We start from the raw sequence: 18883 nt of genomic DNA, 5'->3' as shown, positions 1-18883 counted from the left end.
AAATAGTTTACTGTCAAATTCCTCTTATATAAGAAAGCACCATGCAGTTTCATTTTAATGATGTTAGCCTCAATAATCTAGTATAATAATAAACTCCTTTGTAATGAGTAACTATATACAATGAAGTTACAATAATTTACAATTTACGTCTGTGACATGACCCAACTACTCTCTACAAGCACCACTGAAATCTTGATTGATGCTTGGCTACCTTGTTCTACTAGAACTAACGGGAATATTTCACTGCCAACAAATTCTGTTTACCTGCTGTGTAGTTTATAAGGGTTGAATTCTTCTCTACTTGAAAATCACCATTTTCATATCTCCATATGGATACCTGTTTATCGGCAGATAGCTTTGCAGCCAGTATAGTTTTTTTCAGGAGAGTCTTATACAAGAAGTCATAAAAAATGAGTATAAATAACTTACACTTAGGCAATTTTTATTTTTCTTTTTTTTTCCCTGCTTGGAAAGATTTGCCCTGAGCTAACATCTGTTGCCAATCTGCCTCTCTTCTTTCTCCCTTCCCAAAGCCCCAGTACATAGTTCTATATTCTACGTGTAAATCCTTCTAGTTCTTCTACATGAGCCACCGCCACAGCATAGTCAATGAGAGACGAGTGGTGTGGTTCATGCCTGGGAACTGAACCTGGGATGCCGAAGCGGAGGGTGCCAATCTTTAACCGCTGGGCCATCAGGGGTTGCTCCAGGAAATTTTTCCAGAAAAAAATTGGAATCAAGATGTATGCTTTATTTCTAAAAATTTCATAACATACTTTAAAACATGAAATGCTCAACATGTTTAAAAGCACTTTACCACTCAGTTTACCTTAACAAAGATATAGCAAACATTTTGAGAAATGTACTTTCAAAAGGAAAGTCCAATTGTAGCTTTGTGCTTTTGTAGACCACTCCCAATAACGTGGCTTAAAAAATATAACTGTAAGATTCTCTCAAGAAAATATATTTCATTTCTATAAAAATCGTTCTTTACAGTGTCTCAATGTTTGTTTCGTAGTGAGCTTCTCAATGTTCTTTAGGCTTAACAATATAGTAGAATCAAGCTCCTATAATCTAGCTTTTAATTCCACAATCCGGAAAGCTCTATCTCAAGGTCATCAATGACCTCTTAAGTCACCGAATAATATTATTCCCATTTCATAAGTGTGAATACTAGGTTTTAAAGAAGTCAAGTTCATGCCCAATATTGTTTAGCTAGTAAGAGGCAGAGCCTAGATATGACTGACTCCTGCTGTCTGATTCTAAAATACATAAGCATAACCTCTAGATATACAGCCAAACATAACACTCTGTATTCTTGCAACAGAATAAATGCATTTGCTTTTTCCTTAATGTCTGTAACACGGTTCTTAACTATTCCAATACATTGGTTTCTCCCTTTCTGTAAATGAGAGTGTTCTTCAAAGTACCTTCCTTCCTCTCTGCTCTTCTCTATACATTCCCTCCACTCCCAGTGCTTGAATTCATTTAACAAGCATTTATTTTATTGAGTCCATACAATTCCAGACCCCATGGAAAAACAATGAAAAAAACCCAGTCCCTGGCCTTGAAGGATTTACAGACTACTAGGGGAGAAAGCCCTATAAGCAAGTCCAATACTATTTTCCAAAAAAAAAAAACAAGTTTGAATCTGCACAAACACAGAAGGCTATCTATGCCACACAGCACGGGTTTTCAAGCCTTTTCTGAGGAGGACTAAAGTTTTTTAAGAAATAGCGTTTAACATTTCCAAAAGAGCACGCAAGACCTAGAACTTCCCTGCTCCACTGTCCCATTCCCACTACAAGCCATGTTTTTTCTAAGACTCTTAAGAACATCGTTTGAAAACCACTATATTCTAACATCTTAATAGTTTTGCCTTTCATGCCTAGGTCTTTAATCTACTTGGAATGGATTTTTGTGTACGGAGTAAAGTAGGGTTCCAATTTGAATTTTTTCCATACTGATATCTAATAGTCCCAGGACCACTTAAAGAAACGCCCCTCCTTTGCCCTCTGCTCTGTAAGAGCACTTCTATTAAAAGAAATCAAGTTTCTGGATACACGTGGAATTGGATTTGGGTTCTCTACTGTTTTCCACTGGTCTAACACTGTGCTAATACCAAAGTGCTTTAGTTACTATAGCTTTATATATAATACATCAGGATATCTCATAGATCAAGTCTTCTCACCTTGACCTGCTGCTTAAAAAATATCTTGGCTATTCTTAGTCCTTTGTATTTCCATATGTATTTTAGAAAACACACGTAATTTTGAGCTCTGTAATTTCCTGGCAAACTGGTAAAATACCCACAAAACAAATCTAGATCAGTGGTTCTCGACCGGGGCAATTTTAACACCCCCACCTCCCACCGCAGGGACATTCAGCAACGTCTGGAAACATTTTTGGTTGTCACAAAGAGGGGGGTAGGTACTACTGGCCTCTAGTGGGTTGAGGCCTGGGAGATGCTGCTAAGCATCCCACAGTGCACAAGACAGCTGCCACAACAAAGAATTATCCCATTCAAATTTTAATAGTGCCACTTTTGAGAAACCCTGACCCAAATAAATCAAGGGGCAAATTTGCATGGGCCCATTAAAGGCCAGGGAACGTCTACCAAAAACAATAATTTAGTTTTAGAAAAACCAAACTGCCCTGTGCCAAATGAGATTTACCCCAATTCATTAAAAAAAAAATCACATTATTTGCATATACCAAAAGGCTTATCTTCCTGTTCTCTATAGCAGGGACATTTGCAGGAAGCTTATTGGAGGGGTTAAGTCTTTAAAATACAAAGTTATAAAAAAACAAGACATAGCCAGAAGGTATTAAAAAAAAAACTCATAGAAATCAGTAAGAAACAACCCAATAGAAATATGGGCAATCTGAATAGACAATTCACTAAAAGGAATATTCAAATGACCAATAAACATATATAAAGATTCTCAACCTCATTAGTCACCAGAGAAATACCAATTCAAACTCATGAGTACACCATCCATGCACCAGAATGGCTAAAATTGTAGAAGACTGGACATATCAAGTGTTAACAAGAATGCTGAACAACGTAATTCCCATATACTACTGGATGTAGTGAAGGGGTTGCATAAACTGGTTCAACCACTTTGGAAAATGTTGGCAGTCTCTACTATAGCTGAACATATCCATACACTATGCCCAGCAATGCCATTCCTAGGGATATAGCCAACAGAAAATACTTACCTATTTGCAAAAGAATGAACAAGAATGTTCATAAAAGCATTAAAAGCCTAAAGGAGAAACCATCCAAATGTCTAATAACTGCAGAACGGATTAATAAACTGTGATATGTTCATAGAAGGAAATAATATACCACAACAAGAACTACTACTATATGCAACAACACAAATGAATCCCCAAAATACAATGTTAAGCAAAAGTACGCAGACTCAAGAGTACAGATATCACTCCATTTCTATAAAGAGGCAAAACTCATCAATGGTGACAGAAAGGAGGAGAGCAAATACCTGTGCAGAGAAAGGACAGTGACTAGAAAAGAGCATGAGAAGGGGCTGTAGGGTGTTGGGAATGTCCTATTTTTATCTAGGTGGTAGATACACGAGTGTGTTTACTTTTTGAAAATTCATCAAGCTATACACTTAGGATTTGTATGCTTTTCTGTATTTAGCTTATATCTTATTAAAGAATTCGCTTAAAAATATAAAGAATACAACCCTGATTTACCGCATCTGATGCTTCAAGAGACTATTCTAAACAGCCCTAACCCAAGATGATGTTAAAATGCAAGTTGTGTATATATTGACAACTGATTTTTTACCAAGGCACAAAGGCAATGCAGTGGATAAAGGATAGCCGTTTCAATAAATGGTGCTGAACAATGAGATATCCATAGGCAAAATAAATGAACTTGGATCCATACCTCACACAATATACCAAAAATAACTCGAAATGGATTTTAGACCTAACGGTAAAACCTAAAACTATATTTGATAGAAAAACACTTGTATTCAAAATATACAAAGAACTCTCAAATCTTAACAATAAGAAAAAAAAACAGGCAAAAGATTCGAACAGACATTTTATCAGAGAAGATATACAGATGGCTAATAAGCACACGAAAAGATGCTCAACATCATAAGTTATCAGGGAATGCTGATTAAAACCACAATGAGATACCACACTACATGCCTATTAGAATGGCTGACAAGACTGACCATACCAAGTGTAAACAAAGGTGTACAGAAATGGGAACTCTTGGACACTGCTGGTGGGAATGTAAAATGGTATAATGTATAAACACTTTGGGAAACAGTTTGGAAGTTTCTTAAAGAGTTAAACATAAGTGATCCACTCACTCCACTCTTAGGTATTTGCCCATAAAAAGGAAAGCACATGTCCATAACAAAGACTTACATACAAATGTTCATAGCAGCTTTATTCATAATAGCCCAAAACTAGAAACAACTCACATATACATCAACACGTGACTGGATAAACAATTTGTAGTATATCCACAGAACAGAACATTACTCCGCAACAGGAACAAACTGTTGATACACACAACATGGGTGAATTTCAAAAGAATTATGTTAAGTGACAGAAGCTAGACAAAATCAGTGTACAAATGTCTGATTCCATTTATATAAACTCTCGAAAATGCAAACTAATCTATAGTGATAGAAAGCAAATCAGTGGTTGTTTGGGGAGAGTAAGTCACAGAGGGGTGGGAAGGAGGGATAACAAAGGTGCATGAGAAAACTTTTGAAGGTAATGGATATGTTCACTATCTTGACACTGACTTAAAGTTTCATGGAGGTACACCTTATGGTGGAGGTCATAACTTATCAAAGCATACCATTTAAATAAATGCAGTTTGTTTTCTGAAGTATATTTCAATAAATCTTTTCTAAAAATAATACAGGTTGTATATAAATATTGTAAACCAGAGTTCTTATAATTAGCTCAAAATCAACTCCATTCATTCACACAACAAATATTTACCTAGCACCTACTATATGCCAAGCACTCTGCTAGGTTCCAGGGTTACAATGGTAAGCAAACTGACATGGTTCCTGACCTCATGGAGAACACAGTCTGCTAGGGGAAGCAGAGATTATTAAAAGATGCACACAGACACATGGATAATAAAAACTTCACAGACAATTGCTGTGAAGGAGACAAACACAGTGAGATGACACAAAATAACAGGGAAACCAAATCTGATCTAACGGAAAGGTGAGTATGGCTCCCTCAAGGAAGCGACATTTAAGCGACACCTAATGGAAGAGGAGGATAACAAGTTGAAGATGTAACTTTCCTCAGAAGAGACACTAACACAAGCAAAGGCTCTGAGGAAGAAGAAAGCATGACCCTTTGAAGGAATGGAAAGAAAGTCAAAAGGGCTAAGGGTCAAAACAGTGTAGACAACACTATTGGTCACCTCTCCAGTAACTATTCCATCTCCTCTTCCTCACTCCTAACAGAATCACACTTGGGTTCCAGCAACCACCCTCCTCCACACATAGTCATGTGCTTTAGAGGAAGATGACTCCATTCTTGATTTTAGGAAGTAGATAATGTTGAGACTTACGTCAGTCATGGCCACCTCTTTTCTCCCTGTCAGTGATTAGTTAAAGAATGGCATGAGTGAAAGCAGGAAAAGAAGTTATTGCATGCTCTAAACAAGAGACGGTAGTTTGGACCAGGGAGTTGTCAATGGAGATAGAGATTTGCACGGAGAGATAAGGTAGAGCAACGTGTACAGGATGTCTCCTAGGTTTCTGGCTTAGGCAAATAACGATCAATCTTTTCCATATAGTCAAAGCCAGAGAAATATTTTTTAAAAATGAATAGTCTTATGTTATTCTTAATATATTTCTCTTAAATAAACCTAATTAGAACTACTCAAGGATCATACCTAAAACATATCTCATCCTCATGCAGGATACTGGCTTCAGAAGTTCATGCAAACTTATCAAGAATGAATGAGGCTAACTAGATTTTGTCTTACAATACAAATCAATGTTTTCTAAAATTCTAACCTATAATTAACAATCCTGCCTACAAATAACAGCAATTTCTGAATATCATTTATTTTGCCTTGCCTGCTTCAAAAAATGATTTAAGCTAGCAAAATGTCCAAATCAATTAAAAGCCAAGCCAAGAATAAAGTAGTCCAAGGATTTCTGACCACTCTTGTGTTATCTAAAAATAATTCTAGAGAAATTAGACGGAGGTATCTAATTAATTATGCTCATCCAATTTATCAAATTAGGTCTCATAACAACAGTAATGAAGGTTCCTATTACAGATACAACAGACCCAGGCAAAAATATAACCTACCTTGACAAGTTGATGAAGTGCCATTTCTTTCAGAAGGTGGTATACTTGGACTGTTGAAATGATGTGAAGTTCCTCGGTCCTCGCCATCGTTTGTAAAATTCTTTGAATGGCACGTACAACGACGTGACAATGGTACTTCAGCTTTTTTGCTTAAGCTTTCATCCGCTGGCTTCCCTAAAAGTGAAAGAACCTCTATTTATAATATTTCTAATTCAAAAAACATTAATCATCCTCTGCAGCTACAGTGAGCAACCACTCGAATTTGCCCTGGATTGGGAGGTTTCCCAGGCTGTAAGATTTTCAGTGCTAAACCTGGGAAAGTACCTGGCAAATCTGGACAAGTTGGTCACCCTATCTGTAGCATGAAATTAGGACAGGAGAGAAACACTTATGATGTCAGAGACATTTACAGAGAAATTATCATCAATTTGCATAATTTACAAAAAGATAATAGTCAAAGATTAATAATGTAATAAAGGCACAACCACTTGAGTATTCGTTTATATTGAGACTTATTAAAATATCAAGCAGGGAGGATTAAAAGAAAGACCAAAAGTATATTCTTAGTTACTGCTATTTCTTTAAATGAATCATTCTGGATGAAAAGTACTTTATTATATTTTTTTCAAGTCCCAATAATCAAGCTGAATATATCAACCAAATACTCACCACGAAGAAGAGACTGTTGCCACGCTAAAGCAGCACAAAGTAAGACTAAGCTGTTCCCACTTTCTGTAGGGCTCTCCAACAAACAATGCTGCTTACTTTTTAATCCTCGGACAATCTATTGACACAAAAACAATAAAAAAAAATCAGTAAACAATTTACTTCATTAAGGTCTGTCTCCATCACAAGTACAAACACAACAAGTAAGGTTGTACTTGAGGGAACATAGCAATAGCAGAAGGGAGAATTAGTATTTAGTTCAATCTAGACCTTATTCCTTTATCTTTCTCCCTAAAATTATGTTGGACTTAAAAACATATGGGCATAAAAGAAATGAACAAAGCTATTTGTGCCTTAATGATGCAAGCACCGTCATTTCTGTAAAACTAGAGTACACTAATATCTTGGATGAAAATTTAATGGAGGATTCTGTTAGGGGGAGTGTAAATCACTACAACCACTTTGGACAGAAATTAACAATTTCTAGCAAAGTTGAAGATATCCAACACTAGGAAGTCCAGTCCTATGTATATATCCAAAACCTTTCCCACAGGAACATAAGGAAACATGCATAAGAAAGTTCAGAGCAACATTGTTTAGAATTGCAAAAGAATGTAAACAACTTAAATGTCTGTCGAAAGGAAAATGGATAAAAAATTCTGGTATATTCATACAATGGAATACTACACAGCAATTAAAATAGATTAACAATCAATAAGGCTACTTCTTAAAAATAATGTTAAGCAACTAAAAACACTTCTGAACAAATATAGGTACAGTATCATATCATTGTACAAAGTTTAAAAACAGGTAAAGTAATGCTCTATATTGTTTACGGATACATACATATGTAACAAAAGTATAACAACACGTCTAGGAAAGAAAAAGAATAAATTCAGCATAATAGCAATGTTACTTGCAAACAAGGTATAAAGTAAATATGGCAAAATATTAAGATTGAACAACTCTGGAAAGTTTGCTTACTCATTTGTCTATTAATTTTCTATATGATTGAAACATCTCAAAAGATATGGTGAGAAATATAGTATTCTGTGTAAAAGACAGTAAATACTTTGTAGAAGGTAGTAATTCCGTAAAGTAAATAGAAGTGCCAAATGAGCTGAGAATAGTTTTCAGAATATTCTCCTTTGCCTCCTAACCATATACAGTTTATAGTGATCAGGATTATTTTTCGAAAGGTGACATGTTCTTCCATGAACCCAGCAAATATTTTCAATCCATTTACTATCTGAGAAAATGAATGTAGTCACAGATTCAGTATACGTTATTAATTATCAGCATCTTTATCTTAATGAAGACTTAACTGCTGAAAGATACTTGCAGAATTCATTATAGCAAGCTATGATGGACAAGCTTTACAAGGAAAGTTCATCTTCACCCCACCAACTGTACATTCAGACCATATTGAAGAGTCACGCTTTCTTGTTTACTTAGATTCCTAACTGCAGCAGAAACGAAAATCAAGGCTGAAACAATGCCATTCAAAGAAAACCAGATACCCAACTAGACTAGGACAGAAGTCTAGAAATAAAAAGGGGATTCCTAAATGTATCAACAAAACAAATGCAAGTAAAAGAATTTCCTAGTCTTAACCATCACACTGGTTGAGAACATGTCTCGGAATCTGACAAATCCGGATCTGTATCCCTACTCTGCCAAAGCTGTGGACCAGGAGGTAGAAGTACGAGTTCTAGATCAGGTTCCCACAACTCAGATGTGTTTCCTTGATCATGTCTTCACTTCTCTAGACTAAGATCCTTATCTGTAATAATCCCTAATTGAAAAACTGTTGTAAGGGAGAAAATGCCTTGGCACACAGTAGGTGCTTGATAATTCTGATTTAAAGGTCAGAAGGGTATAATGAAAAGAAGATGGGCTTTGGAGTAAAGCAAGCCTAAGTGTGAGTCCCACTGTGTGAATCACTGAACCTCAGTTTGTTTCTTCATCTGTGCAATGGAGATGAGATTATCCACCTGATAGAGTTTTGACGAAAATTAGCCAGGCATTGAGTTAAGAATTAAGTAAGGTAATGGATAGAACGTGCCTAAACTCCAGTACTTGACACAGAGGAGGTGATCTACTTTAATCCCCACCTCTTCTAAACCACCTATGCTTAAACTAGGATCCAGAGACGCAAGTCTGAGACTGTGATCTCTTGCCATTGCGTGCAGAAGTCTTGGTACATGAATGCGTTTCTCTGAAGAGAAAGTCCATGGATTTCTCATTCCCAGAACTATATCCTAATAAAATAACTGAAAACAGAGGGGAGACTGATATGCACCGTTATTAACTGAGGACTTCCTTGCAATAGTGAAAAAAAACCCGGCAAATTCGACCTGGGGATGGAGGGATGGTTAAAAGAGCAATTCAACAGCTTATGAAGGCAATTATACCCTGACCCCTAGCCTGTGTGTTCCAAAACAAGCTAAGAACCACTATTCTAAGGTATTTCCCAGTTCTAATATTCTGTGATTCTCTCTGTGCAACTCGAGAAGAGATTTGGTGGAGTCTAACCCCTTCACCCCAGCCAATAACGCAACGCCAGCTGGTTCCTCAGATACAGCCTAGAAATCCATCCCGCCCGCAGTCGCCGCAATCCCCCAGGGGATAAAGGACGAGCCCCGATCCGCCTCCCGCAGTCGCCCCCGCCGCCACGAGTCAGCGGGGACCGAGGGGGCCCGGGCCCTCTCACCGGGGGTCGGGACAGGCTCCCTCCGGCCTCCGCGTGCTCAGACCCCCGAGGCCCGGGGACGCGGGCACCCCGACGGCCCGCACGGCGGCCAGGCGAGAGCAGAAGGCTCCCTTCGGGCAGGCTGCGCGCCGCCCCACGAGAGACAGGCTGGCCTGTTCTGAGGAAAACCGAGGCAGCGCTGCCTGGGCTCCGAGTCCCAGGAGAAAAGGAAACGGTATCTGCGAGCACACACGGCGGAGCCTGGCAGAGAGGAGAGGCCCCAAACCTCTCGCCTCCTCACCGGGCTGCCACTCCCGGGCCGAGCGCGGACTCCGGCGCCTCACCCGCTCCCTCCTCCGCTCTCTCCAGGCCGCGCGCCCGCGCGCTCCCGACGAATTCCCGCCTCCCGCCCCCTCAACTCCCAGCACCCAATCACCCGCCAGAGCAGAAACCAAGCAACCAATCCCGGCGTGAGGTTAGGGGGCGGGAACCCTGGCCCCCGAGGGAAGCCTCCGCAATAAAAACCCGCGCAAAGTATTTCGTGGCCCGGGGGCGAAAGCTGGAAGAGCGAAGGATGCTCGCAGACCGCAGGGTTTAAAGGAAAAGTCTTCTCCGTTTTGAGATTTTGAAACCGGCGACTTAACCCATGCATCCGTTCCCTTGGAAACTCGCAGTCTCATTCTTCAGGTCTGTAGACCAAGCGAAAGCAAACCCTTTGAAGCCTTGCCGGGTTCTTCCCAGAGCGCCCGTCAGTGCCGCTCAGCTCACGTTTCCGAACTTCATGGCGGCCGGCGTGTCGCACAGACGGAGGCGGGAACTGCCAGACGCCTGAGCCCGGCCAGGCGACAAGGCTGGTTGACGACTGGCCGCAGAACCTCAGGATGTTCCAGGCTTCCCCGGGTACCGAGTTCAACCAGAGCAACGCTCTAGAGCGCTCCCGCCCCGGTCACTTCTGCTCCATCAAGGCTCATCCGCCTTCTGTCCCTCCTAAAACCGGGTTGTTCTTCTTTGCCACGAAGTGCACTTCAGCTTCCTCGAAGGTAGGGAGTTAATCGTGATCTCTCCAAATTGTGATTTTGACAATTTCTGAATAACCTAAGCTTGGCTCCGATACTAGTGTCTCAAAAAAGTAAAACGTGAGACATTTTCTCAAGTTGGAGCAACTAGTGTGGGGAGAGGTTTGCTGCAGGAGGAGCAGCGGGAGGAGAGTGGATTTGTTTGCTTCCCTTTCAGTTTTACTGCATCTTCCCCAATTGCAAAATGTACAGTGCTAAAAATAAATTCTACCTTTTAATTTAGTAATCTCAGGCTCAAAAATTTACCCTAAAAGAGTAATCCAAAAGAAAGAAAAAGTAAAAATACCTAAATTGAGAACATTGCCTATTGTAATCCTGAAAAAAGTCATCAACCTCCCGGTCTAGTAATAGCACCCTATACGGTTATGATATATCAGTTTGATCATTATGAAGCCAATAAAATAATTATCAAAAGTAAACAACTTGCAAAAAAAATTTCATATAAAGTTAAATGAAAGAAAGCAGACTCCCTACTGGGTATTATGAATTCCACTATGTGAAAATATATATGCATAAGCAAAGATGGAGGGAAAGTATAAAAAGTGTAACTTACTGTTAAAACAGTGGAATGAAGGATAATTTATCAATACTTAAAAATATCTTCAAATTTTTATTCTGCTTTTACAATTTTTTAAATATCAAATCGTTTATGTAACTGCTCCAGGGAAACTACTACGATTTTCCTCTGCTCAATTCCTAAGGCTCTCAACCGACTCTAGCCTTGTATGGCCATTTGACGTGTGTGGCGTTAACAGAAGTGGATACACGTAGGCTCTGGAGTCAGACAGTCCTGGATTCCAGTCCCTTGTACTGTTCCTTTCAGGTGAACAGTAGTGAAAGAAAACACAAAAAACTACAAGTTCATTTGATAAAGAATATGAATGTTTATAAACCAATATTCAAAATAGCTGCACACTTCTGTTTTCACTTGAATAAAAAGATCACATTATGACAAATGTTGTAACCTTAACTTAAAATACATGATTTCCTTCATTAAGTAGTAGATAATAACAACAATAAACAAACACATAGAGACAGAGATTGGATTGGTCGTTACCAGGGGGGAAGGGGCGAGGGAGGAGGGTGAAAGGGATAATTCGGTACATGTGTGTGGTGATGGGTTGTAATTAGTATTTTGGTGGTGAACATGATGTATTCTATGCGGAAATAGAAGTACAATGATGTACACCTGAAATTTTTACAATGTTCTAAACCAATGTTACTGCAATAAACAAAAAATTAAAAATAAAATAAAAAATACATGAATATTAACATTTACTAATATAGTTACACATTTTGTTTACATCATCAACAAATGTGATGAAAACCAGCATGTTGTTATTTAAACACAGCAGGTTTTGACCAGCCTTTGAAAACTGATCCAAGAATGTGTGCTGCGTTGAGTTAGAAACCATTTATTTCAACCTTTTCTGAACTCCTAGAGGTTTCCTACTCACATAAAATATTCCAAAGCCTCAGTTTAAAATAAAACAAAAGAACACAGGACCGCTGTATTTATTCTTAGAAGACTACAAAACTGCCTTTTTTAAAAATATGAAAATTCTTACAGTATTTTTTAAGTGTATGCTTTTATTTTTCACATCGAAATTACTTGATTGAACATTAAGCATCTGATATCTCAGGGAAGGCCAGCCCAGTATCCTGTTTTTCAGAGCTGACCGGGTGTTTCTGATGCAATCTATGGACCAGCAGAGACCCATTTGACTAAAGAAGAAATAATTAATCAAGTGTTCTCTAAACATTGCTGCATAATGGAATCAACTGGGGAATCTTAAAAAAAAATACTAATGCCTGACTCCCAACCGCAGACATTCTGATTTAATTGGCATGGGTTACAATTGGGGATCAAGAGTTTTAACAGCTCTCCAGGTGATTTTAATGTGCAGCAAAATTTGGAGCCACCACAATGATGCAAGACACAACAGTGATCTAAGTCACAATTAGCCACAAATGACAGATGCCTATACAGGAGAACTCACTTTTAAAGTTTCTCAAGTAGGAAATACTTTATAGTTTCTCTCTGTTTCTTAAGATCAAATTTATGCTTTTTCTGAAAGTAATAATGACTCTTTAATTAGTAGTCTTCAGAGGGGATTTATATTGTTAAACACTCAACAATTTTTTTCAACCATTAAGTTTAGGTTATTGTATATAATCACTGCTATACACTTATCTATTACGTGTAACAATACACTGAAATTACCTTCTAGGCATCACGGTATTAAGAACCATGCATAGTTTATTGACTGTTTGAAGCATTCTCCACAGAACCCCTGAATTCAATAGCTGGTTCATATTGGATGTTAATACTTCTGCATATGGTATAAGTTCACTGGCAGAGAGTAGAGTCAAGCGTTCTAGAATCTGTATCGTTTCCATATGTCTTACTGGGACAGCTGAAAATGCTAAAGGGGAAACTTAGCAGTCATAATCTAAATTCTATACAGCTTACCAAATAAGAAGTAACATTGCTCTCTCAGACTACAGGCCAAACAAATCAAGAAAATAATGTTGCTCTAAATGTAAAACTTTCAATCCTAGCCATAGTTTTGGCCATACTTAAAATAAGGACTTTAAGAAAAATTCATTTAGGTGTAGTTATTTCACAAAGAACAAAACCTATCTCATTTAAGAAATCACATTAGTGACCCAAAGACAAGGTTCATTTCCTTGGTGATTCAGAAAGATTTTAAAAATGGATTGAAATATGAAAATATACCCAAATATTGCCTTTGGTAGTCACATTCATTTGAAAGATTGGAATTTGTTGACCCTTTATAGGTTATAAGCACTCAGCAGATCGCTGTTATTCAATAATATCAATCCTGTGCTCTTCAATAGAACAGACACTAACCACATCTGGCTGTTGAGCACTTGAAATGTAGCTAGTCCAAAATGAGATGTGCAGTAAGTATAAAATATACACTGGATTCCTAAGAGTTAGTATGGAACAACAGTAAAATATCTCATTAATCGTTGTTTATATCGAGCACCTGATGAAATAATAGATATATTGGGTTAAATAAAATAATTATTAAAATTAATTTTGCCTTTCTTTTTACTTTAATGTGGCTATAGAAAGTTTCAAATTATATGTTAAAATTATATGTGTGTCTTGCGTCTTATTTCTATTTGACAGTGGTGATCTAGAACACTATCCAGTAACCGCAAGTCCGTTGCTCTATTCCGTGGCACTTATTGCTGACTTCTTTCTATCGACCTTTCACACAACCTGTTCAGTGATATAACGTAGGACCTATGAGGTAACAGATACAAGCATATCAGAAATAAATGGTTAAAACTCCTTAAACTCAAAGAGAAATATTAAAATTATATTCATGAAAACGTTAGTATATCCCCAGGGAAATTCTGCATGATTTTAAGATTTCAATGAGCCTAACATCTCTTTGCACTACTAAAGGGGTAAAAGGAGTACCAATCTACTATACCTTCTTGGAGTTGTTTAGGAGAGTGGTTTTTGGCATTATTAGTCAGGAGCATTTCCCTTAACAGGGCGTGAGTCCCTGTGATTTTTTCTTCACAGATCCAATCTTTCACAATGCATAAATGCGAGCAGTTAGTTACAAGGAGACATAGTAAAGCAGAATGCGACCCTTAAAAATTTACAGAAAGTCAACTGGATTCTTCATTCTTAAACACAAAACTCATCTCTCTCCTCTCTCCCCCTCCCTTCTCCCTTTCACTATCAGCAATCCAAAGGAAGTTGCACTTCTTGTGCATGCATACTAGAGTTTGAGAACTTCTGTTAGGTAGTTCAGCCAGGGAATCTGCTTAGATAAAGATCCCCAAGTGATCTGATACAGGGAAGTTGGAAACTACTACTTTTATCAAAAGTTCTCAAGCTTTCTTCCACTCTATGCCAACATAAAAGTCTTTCATCAGGAAAAGTTGTTTGACATAGCCATAGTTCAAGAGTTGAGAGGGGGAGGAAAGAAAAAGATGAGAAAAGAATGTCCATTTGGGGGAGATCATATATGGTTTTAAAAAGGCCTCACTCAGAAATTCTGATGACTAGTGGTATAGTGATTTGCATGCTCTGCTGCAGTGGCCCCAGGTTTGCAGGTTCGGATCCCGGGCACAGACGCACACACCACTCATCAAGCCATGCTGTGGCAGCATTCCACATACAAAATAGAGGAAGATGGGCACAGATGTTAGCTCAGGGCCAATTTTCCTCAAGCAAAAAAAAGAGAGGAAGGTTGGCAAAGGATGTTAGCTCATGGCCGGTCTTCCTCACCAAAACAATAAAAGAAATTCTGATAGGCTTCTATAGGAGAACATGTCATCTCCTCCAACCCAGTTGACAATCGTTGCTATACATGGGTAAAATTCAAGTTGCTCACTTTAAATACCTAAAAGTTCTCAGGCACTTTATGTATATTTTCTCATTTCACCCTAACATTCCTACAAGGTAAGCAATATTGTCTCCATTCTACTGTACGGAAACAGGCTGAAAGACATTTATTAATATCCCAAAGTCACACAGCTAAGTATGTCAGCCAGTCGAAGCAGTACTGGTGATACCCACAAGAGGATGCAATTGTCTTCCTTCAAGAAGGGTTAAGGAAGCTCCAAAGGAATGGGAAAGCTTCCTTTTTGTAAATCAAATGCTTGTTTCTAACCTTTTGCTTATACCATGGTTTGACTATTCGTGACTATTACTGTGTAATATCAATAATGAGAAAGTAAATGATGATATTGTAAAAATGCCTATTTAGATATATGAGATACCACTATGCTAAGTGCTTGGCACATAAATACTTAATAAATATTTTTACTATATTACTAGTATCATTATCAGAGTTGTAAGTGTAGTAGTAATAACATTAGTAGCAACAATGGTACTTTAGATACAATCATCAACTTCTCATGCAACTTAAATCAAATCATACCAGTGCTTAGTCCCAGTAGGGATGGTATCTGCTTCCTTTCTCATAGAAACTGCTTAAAATTGATGTTTCTGTTTGAAAAGACACTGTAACAATCAAAAGTGGTATGATTTTAAAGTTCAAAAGTCTCAATGCACAAGTATGTGTACAGTGAAGACTATCCGAAGGCCGGTACCGCAGCATAGTGTTTAAGTGCGTGCGCTCTGCTGCTGGCGGCCTGGGTTCGGATCCCGGGTGCACATTGAGGCACCACTTCTCAGGCCGTGCTGTGGCGGCGTCCCACATAAAGTGGAGGAAGATGGGCATGGATATTAGCTCAGGGCCAGTCTTCCTCAGCAAAAAGAGGAGGATTGGCATGAATGTTAGCTCACGGCTGATCATCCTCACAAAAAAACAAAACAAAACAAAAAAAATCCAAAAACAGTCATACAAGTGACTGCTTACAATAGTACAAATCAGTCTACATTTCATAATCTCTTCAATAAAACAGTTCCCAAATGCTGCCAAATACAACATAATTTCTTTGGAATTAGATTATGCAAAGATACGAGTAAATAAATGAAGACACCTGGCTGAAGATGACCAAAGAAGGTTCATGTTCCTCCTTGAAACCAACCACAACACAGAAAGAAAAAGAAAATTCCGACTTCAAGGAAACAAACAAAAAAACCCACACTCAAATGTTATTAAAAAAAAAGAAAATATTATAAAAAAATTAAATTTCAAAAATATCACTTTCTATGGCAGTTTTACACTAAAACTATTATAGTAATTCTATGCTGTGGAATATTATAGAGCAATTAGAAACAATAAGGTAGATCCACATGTACTGACAAGAAAAGATTTCCAAGAAATATATTAAATCTCCAGACCAAAAGGAAAACGACAAGCACCCAGAAATCAACCCTGAAAGCACAGAAATGTATAACCTTAATGACAGAGAATTCAAAATAGCTATCACAAAAAAGCTCAATTAAATATAAGAAAACAGACAATTCAATGAAATCAGGATTTTTTTCACAAAAGAGATTGAAACTATAAAGAAAAATCCATCAGAAATCCTAGAGCAGTCAGTTAGTCTTCACTAAGTGCTTTCCGACATTTGATCAGTTTTAGAACAAGTAGCAGGGTTCTTCCTATCGCACACCCCCTCTTTTCCCAGAGTGTGTGTGGCATGAGGGTGGAGGCTGCACGTGCAAGCCGGTCATGGGAAATGTCACTTCAGCACTGGTTTCTGGGCAGAACTGCAAGATTTAGGGTGGAGTTATTTCCTTCTTTCCTCCTTGTCTTCTGGGGTGCCTCCCTCCCCCCACAGTCCCCCAGGTGGGCTCAAGCACCCAGGATGGCAGCTATGGTGATGGGTGACCCGAGTTCACTTTTGGTTGGAGAGGCCTATAAAAGGCCAGCAGCAGCCTTTTGTAGCCACATTTCACAGGTGGCGCCTCAGAGAGTCTTTGGAACCGCAGCAGCACAGAACATCTGATTTCGCTTGTTTTAGTCTCAGAGAAACTGATACATGTTGTTTTGCATGTAGGAGCATCAAAGGGAATTTGTCCTGCAGTTCTGAGTGTGCCCTGCCCTGCCTGGCTCTCGACTCTTCATTTTTCTTGCCACATCTGCGTCTGTGGGTGCCATCCACCTGTCTTTCTCAGCACCTGAAGCTCAACGAGAAGCGCACACTGGCCTTGCCTCCTTGGAGTCTTCAAGGGCGCCCTGCTCTATGATCACGTACTTTGGGGCATTAGCTCTAAGCAGCCTGTCCATGGTGGCTATCTGGCTGGTGGCTCACCCTGCCTGGATGCCAACCTGGTTTCCACCCTTCTCCTTGAGTGAGTAGTGGACACCCACCCCAGCCTGCAGCATCTCCTGCCTGGGCTCTGCCAGTGAGCCTGGGGACCACCACTGTGAGTTTTGCAGGAGAAAGAGAGGAAGAAGTCCAAGCTCATACCCAACTATGTCTGGCCGTTAGTCCCTTCCAACCTCTTCAGATACTTAACCTGGTCATTTACTGGGAAAGTAACAGGTTTAAAACATGATTCCAGGCCGATGCCCACACCAGGGAGCAGAAGAACAGAGTCTGTCCCCATTAGTCCTGTTACCAGAGGGGCAGGAGCTGGGCAGGGAGCAGGACAGAAGGAAAGACCAGTGCTGCTGCAGCTGCTGTACTTGTCCCTCATCCACGCGTACCAGGTTTCCAAATGAGCCTGTGGGGCCAGCACAGGCCACAGAGGAAAGGCTAGAGAGAAGCAAAATCCTTCTTGACTCTTCTTTTGGGTGCCCACTGGGCTCAGTGGAGGTCCAAATGCTTACCCCATTTCTAAGGAAGTGCTTTTGTGGTTCTTCAGCCCTCCCGCCAGCTGATGGTCTCTGTCCTCAAGCGCCGGACAGAGGTGATGGTGCTCTGAGCTGACAGCTTGTGACAGCCCTTCAGGCCTGGCCTCTGAGGTCCACTCTCATAGTAGGCAGAGGCCCCCTGAAGACAGCTCAGCCTGGGCCTCCTCCCAGCATTCACGCCTGGTGCTTGGGAAGCATGCACAGCCTCACACAGCTCCCTGTGGCCCTGAGGACCTGGGAGTTGGCCAGTCTCTGCCTTTAGAGCCTTGGGACAGGTGTCGGGTACCAGTCTCTGTGAACTTTGAGCCCCAGGGATGCTCCACATGCCTCAGCTCAACCTCGCCCGGGGAAGACAGAGGCAGAATGCAGAGACACTGACAACTCACTCAAAAGACAATCTCTCTTTTGGACTTCTGAACCCATAGGCAAGGTGGGACCCCACAGCAGAGGAAGCTCTCCTGGAAGGAGGAAACACACTACTATGGTCTGGTAGCTTGACAACACAAGAGTTATCTGGAGGGGAGAAAAACGTGGAAAGATCAGATGAGAGTGACTAAAAGTTGGTGTCTAATGCACAGCTCATACACGTTTACAAAATTAACATGTGAGAACAAAAATAGCCTTGGTTCTCACAGCTCCTCACCTCCTTCTGGGATTTACTTGCTGCTGTGGGATCCAGGTGACCATCCAGAGCCCAAACGCAGCCTTGCAGGCTGTAGACTTCAGACTGGAAAACCCTGCACCCTGGCATGGGAGGGCCACCGGGGGAAGATTTGGAGCCCCTGGAGCCATTTAAAATTTAGGAGAAACCAGCCATGAAGACTTGGACACCATCCTCAAGG

At 39.8% G+C, this 18883-nt stretch overlaps 1 long non-coding RNA gene across 2 annotated transcripts in view; it reads right to left on the bottom strand.

Annotated features, from left to right (window-relative positions):
* Positions 1 to 18883, bottom strand: part of LOC131402290 (uncharacterized) — a 77361-nt gene that overhangs the window by 5026 nt on the left and 53452 nt on the right. Inside the window, exons 1-3 of one of the 2 annotated variants that reach the window (XR_009218501.1) lie at positions 10002 to 10067; positions 7012 to 7126; positions 6343 to 6516 (exon numbers count right to left, since the gene is read on the bottom strand). This is a non-coding gene — a long non-coding RNA (uncharacterized LOC131402290). Of the gene's footprint in view, positions 1 to 6342; positions 6517 to 7011; positions 7127 to 10001; positions 10068 to 18883 lie in introns of those variants that run through there. The other variant, XR_009218502.1, reaches the window with a different exon arrangement.

This window comes from Diceros bicornis, assembly GCF_020826845.1.
Source record: "Diceros bicornis minor isolate mBicDic1 chromosome 39 unlocalized genomic scaffold, mDicBic1.mat.cur SUPER_39_unloc_1, whole genome shotgun sequence".
Taxonomy (NCBI): Eukaryota; Metazoa; Chordata; class Mammalia; order Perissodactyla; family Rhinocerotidae; genus Diceros; species Diceros bicornis.
This window is presented reverse-complemented; position numbering and strand designations above follow the sequence as displayed.